The sequence below is a fragment of the Cygnus atratus genome, chromosome Z (assembly GCF_013377495.2).
Source record: "Cygnus atratus isolate AKBS03 ecotype Queensland, Australia chromosome Z, CAtr_DNAZoo_HiC_assembly, whole genome shotgun sequence".
NCBI classification, from domain to species: domain Eukaryota; kingdom Metazoa; phylum Chordata; class Aves; order Anseriformes; family Anatidae; genus Cygnus; species Cygnus atratus.
The window spans coordinates 53,973,826-53,979,825 of NC_066396.1; positions in this window are offsets into that span (position 1 = coordinate 53,973,826).

The following is a 6,000-nucleotide window of genomic DNA, read 5'->3' on the forward strand; positions in this document are numbered from 1 at the left end:
GGAGTCCACGGGACCTGCAGCCCCAGGGGCCCACAATGGCTTGGGCTGCTCTTTCAAGGGTGTGGGCAGATGATAGATGGGAGAGATCCTTTCTGTTCTATAGACAGACACCAGCGAGCCCAAACGTGCCGCGGGGAGCCCTGCGTGCAGTTTGGGTTCCTCAGACAAGACTGTGACTGAGTGGAGTAAGCATGGCAGAAGCCACCAGGATGAGGAGGAGCTGGAGTATGACACATCCCAGCAGTGAGACGGAGCATGTATTCCTGCTAGGCACACATCTGCACTCGCAGACACACAGCATCACACTGCACACAACCACGCATGACCAATACAGGAAAGAGTGCTTTTCCAGTGCTCACATAAATGCACAGCACTCACAAAACCTTGAGCAGCTCTGGCAGCCCAATCCTGTTCTTGTCCAGCTGATCAGGAAACAAGGAACACATGTGTACAGCCACATATGTATGCACATTTACATTTGCACAGACACTCAATTTATCCATCATCTGGCTTAAATCCCAGTGTCCTCCCCTGCTGCTGGCACCTGAACAGAGGAACTGCAGAGGTTTGCAGCCATGCTCTGCTTGCTGGTATACACAGCTCTCATTTGACTGGTGAGCCCAGCTGGAATTCACTAGACATACCTGCTGAATTCACACATAGCCACTAAGAATAGTCTGCACTCACAGAATATACTTAGAAATAGGTTTTAATGAGAGGATGCAGTACTGTGGTGGTTTTACCCTGCTGAGCAGCTGAACTCCACCACAACCGCTCTCTCACTCCCCCTCCCCAAAGGAAACAGAGGAGAAAATACGATGGGAAGGGCTCAAAGGTTGAGATAACATGGGCAAAACAGACTCAGCATTGGTAGATTAATTTATTACCTATCACCAACAGACTAGAGCAAAGAGAACTAAAACTAAAACCACCACTAAAACTAAAGCTCCCCTCACCTCCCATCCACCCTCCTCTACATCCTCCCCCCAAGCAGCACAAGGGAATGGGTAATGGGGCTGTGGTCAGTCCCTGACGCTTCGTCTCTGTTTTTTTTTTTCCCCTTCCTTCAATCTGCTCTCCCAGAGGCCCACCCAGCGTCGCTCCCTGGCTCAGCTCTGGCCAGCAGCAGGTCCCTTTGGAGCCAGCTGGAGCTGGCTCTGCTCTCACATGGGGCAGCTGCTGGGCTCTGCTCACAGAGGCCACCCCTGCAGCCCCTTGCTACCAAACCCTTGCCACATAAACCCAATGCAGGTACACAGCAGTAATCAAATGATGGGCTCTGTTGTAAAATGTGCTACCAACCTGTTTACACCAGCCAGCTATTTTGTCCACTTTATCTTCTGTTTTCCCATGTTTGTTCCTTGCTGAGCAATCTTTTCATCTTTTGGGTCCTTTCCCTAAGCATTACATTATAACTCTTGCATATTCTCTCAATCCCCTTAAAAGACCCCATAATAAGTTTTACAGAGTCCCTAGACTCTCTTCCCCCTGCATCCTGTCATGTGGTCCTTCAGGCAGTAACCTCCTTCAGTATGCCAGGTATTGCAGGAGAGGCGTTTCCTTGGTTGAGTCAGCCTGGTGGGTTTCACATCAGGTGCAAGTGTGTAATTGCTTAGTGAATGACTGCTTAGTAGTTAGTCTAATGAAATTAATGATTAAGCAATGAGGTCAGTAGAGATCCTCACCATGTCTTTGTTTGCCTTAGCCTCTCTATCCCTTATGTTAACCATGAACAGACTTTCATCACATAAGTACACGGTGATCAGTGCCTTTCTTTGGGAAGGGGGGGAGGAAGCAGGAGGGAACTCCTTCGGCCACCATCAGCTCCCAGGAGAGAGGGCACAGAGGCGATGGAGGCAGACTCTTCTCAGAGGGGACAGGCCCCAAAGCAACAGGCACAAGTGGCAGCAGGCACTGCCAGGGGGCCAGAAGAACCTGTTTTCATAGGAGAATAATGCCTACTGCCTGGGCTGGGGCACCTCCACACTCAGAGACCTTTCCACCCTGGAGCTGCTTCATTGAGCTGGCCCTGCTGCGGGCAGGAGGTTGTACTGGGTGTGCTGCAGAGGCTCTTCCAGCCAGCATTTCCAAGGATTCTGAGGTTTTGTTACGTTTAATGTTAGCTCTGACATTTTTATGGACTGTTTTACAGGCTATTTCCTGAAGTCAAAGATTTGTCATTGATTTCGTGACAAAAATAATAATAAAAAAAATGTAACCAACAAGAAATAAAGTATACATTGCAGCTTAAAGCTGGTGATTTGTGTTTGATTTTATTTTTTATCTTATCTAGCCATGTATTTATGCATTAGACCCAAGAAGTAAGAGTCACAAAAGAAACAGAGGTTTTATGCCATCTGCCCTTAGCTGTGCCACCTACAGTGCCTCTGTAGCTTGAGGGTTCTCAGATTCAGTGATGAAGGGTCCCATTTTCCCATTGCTTCTGTTGTTATGATACAGACGATTCCCCAGCATGTTCACCTTGCGTATCAAGCCTGAAGTGAAAGTTCTGGCTTGACTATAATCTCTGTGGGCCTGTGCTGGGTGCAATCCTTCAGTGAAGAGCAGCATGGGACATGGCTCTGGGGAAGTCCTGTGAGGGCACTGGAGCTCCTTGTTGGCCTTTCAGTAGAGGGCTGAGATGATCCCTGAGGGGGATGGGAAGAGCACTTCAGGGAAGGTACAGATGTGGTGAGGAAGGTGTGGGGAAAGAGTCTGGAGGAAACAGGGAGGAAGTTGCCTGTTTTGTGGCGGTTTCTGCAGGGTGGGCAAGGCCACTGAGGAGTGCAGTAAATCCCATCTGCACTTGTAACACATGCAGCATCTCTAGTGAGCCAGATTAAGCCATTTTATGAAAATCCCAGGGGAAAAAAAAAAAAAAAAAAAAACAAACAACCAACCAACCAAACAAAAACCACATAAAATCATTACAGTTCTTTGACTGTGAGCAATAATTCATTTATACATAAGCTCACAATAGCTGCCTTCCAGCATGCCTTTGTCCCAACATCTTACTCAGAGAAATAGTTTTACTGGAGTGTGTGGGCAGGGGAGGGGACATGAGGAAACAAAACATACGCAATCTAAATCAAACTGCTGACACGTTTCAGCCAAACCTGGAGAAAAGCAGGTGTCTTAGGATCACTCTGAGCTCCTGTACCTCTGAAGGACCTCAGGGCAAGGCCCTGCTAAGGACTAGACAATCATGACTTAGCTAGTGTCCGGGCAATGCAAAAGAAGCTATTGGTCCAGACACGTCCATGCAAGTATGCCTTGAGCAAAGGATGGATGTTGCAACCAAGCTTTGCTGGTTCCCCTGTCCCTGGAACAGCTTGCTTTAAATGCATACTGAAGAAAATCCTGCAAGCTCTTCTATGTTCACTCCAGAAAGAGAGTAGCAGCAGGAGTCCTCTGGCAAATGTGCCTCTGTAACAGAGCTTTATTGGGCTTTTTATGTAGGCTCCTTAGTCAATGCCTACAGCTCTGCCCTAGCACCCTTGTGGTGGATTTTGGATAGCTGTTACCTGTTTTGGCTTCTGAGTACAGGTGAAAGATAAGAGCTGAGACACCATTTCCATCTTTCTCTGCATTCATGTATCTATCATTATATGAGAAACCATTTGCACTAGACTCACCTCAAAAAGGGAGCCCTGTAGAGCCACACTTCTAGCCAGGGACTTGAACTGTGAGTTGCAGTGAAAGCCTCTTTCCCTCTACAAAGTGTTGTGAGGACGTGCCTGAGGGCTGTCTGCTACCAGCAGGGACACACAGTGCTCTCCTACCTCGTGGATAAGCACAGACATGGTTGAAGAAAGGCCAATCTATCTTTCCCTAGAAAACTCGTTGCAGAGACTACTTGCTTGCCCCAGGGTGAATCTGGCAGAGCCAATGTGAGACACCAAAAGGGAGCATGGCTAGCACACAGGTATAGCACAAACAAGCTATTTAAAGCCTGAAACTCTGATGATAAAATACTAGATGATTAGCAAAGTAATTTTACTCCATTTGCAACAAATGTACTCATTTGCATGAAGAGTGCTGTGAACGTAGATTAGCTGAAACAAAAGCACAGAGATTGGGCAGTTTTCCTGTTTGATGCAAAGATTATAATTAGTTCGCATTTCTGTATGTGATGGTTTGAAAATGCCTTCACTGAATACAGAGCAAGCGTAACTTCTCTGGTAGTGTTTACCTATTGTTGGATGCTTAACATAAATTGTTGGATCCTCTTCTTCAGATCAATTAGATCGTCTTATTTTCTTTATACATGTGTCATCCTCCTGAAACCCTCTAGAGATACCATTTGTCTGGAATGGTGTTTTTAATGTTATTGCTTAATGGCCTTGCTCCATTGCTACTGAAATCAGGGGAGCTTTGCTCATGCTGCCAAGAGAGCCCTAACATGCAAATCGTTTCCAGTTCCCATCACTGAAATCTTTTGCTTGCCTGATGCTCTATTGTTTAAAATGTCTTAAGTACTCTTAGAAAATAAAGGCCAAATCAGTTTAATTCTGCATTTGAAATGTCAGTGTCATGCTGCTTTTATGTAGGCATATGCATATTGAGTATTATTTTCTGAGTGTAATTGCCTTAAGTGCTGTTGATCATGCAAAGAGAATGATGCATTCTCTGACTCAAGGGTCTGAGAATCAAAGATCCAAATCCTGCAAATGCTTAAGCATGTGGAGAAAGCCCTCTCAAGAGATGATGCAGGCATCCAGATACTCTTGTGTTCAAGGCTGTGCTCCATATTTAGCAGACTGAATCTAGCAGAAGCACGCAGCTTGTCCTCCCTGAGCAGCACTGGTTGTTTTAGGGAGAGGCTGTGCAGAAGGGAAGGAGAAGGACTTATGAGGACAAGTGCAGGAAGGAGAAGAGCAGTGGGGATGGAGTGTTTGGAATCAGATAGAAATAGCCAGATGGGGCACAGAAGATGCCAGGAAGCCAAGTGCAGAGAAAGTAGAAAGGAAGACTGGGGAATGTACGAATCTTAGGTTTGAGTGGACAGTGGTCTTCAGCTTACTGGTGGTAACATGAAAACATTAGGTTCAAATCTGTTTTCAAGATGTTTGTGGAGGGTTTGCTGTGATTACCTTCACTAGAGTGTCTTGCTGAACTGAAATATCAAGAAAAGAAAGGGGGTTTGGAAAGGTAGCTTAAGGACAATATGAAGTCCTGGAAAATAGAGTCCAGTCTGAAGACCAGTAACATTTATGAGAGTTGCCAGTTCAGACTGCCTGCTTTTATTGCACACCCTACCCTTCCTCTCCATTTTGAGAAACATTCACTCATTTCTATATTGCATGTTTTCTCATGAGCATTCTCTCATATTACAATCTTAGTGTGGTGAAATCTGATAATCCATAGTGTTTTGGGTTGCCTATTAATCTTCATCTCGGTTTGCTGACCAGCCAGCGCTGCGTGGGATCCTGTCGTGGTCACCCTCACAGCTACAGATGTGTTCAGAGCACTGTGTCTTGGTGCAGTGGAAGCAGAAAAACAAGGAGGGGCTGGGAAAGCTGTAAATATAGTGTACAAATATCCATAGAAATTACATCCTGAGTATTGCTAGAGTTAATAGTACAGAACAATTTCCTTTTTCATGCATGAATGTTTTACAGAACAGCAATTTGATGGCTCTTATTTCACTGAGTTGCTTGCTCCCTGAAGAAAGGCCCTCTCACAGGTTGTGAATAAAGGAGGGAGGCTTGTTTTAAGAAGGACCAAGCCCAAAGTCTTGAAAGTGGCTGGGAATTTCTTTGTTTTAAAGAGAGAGATAGAGTTTTGCTGGTGAGAAAACAACAGGTAACTACAAGGAGGTATTACATCTGGGAAATCTCATCTTTTCTGAACATGCCCTCTTACAGGAATATACAAGATGACTGCAAATGGAAGACAGCGTACGTATTGGCTTGCATTTTCTATTTCTTCGACAACTCTTGTATCTCTCATGTGTCTTCTACTCTCTCTTGCTGTACCTACTGCAGGTGCAGGGTTCTG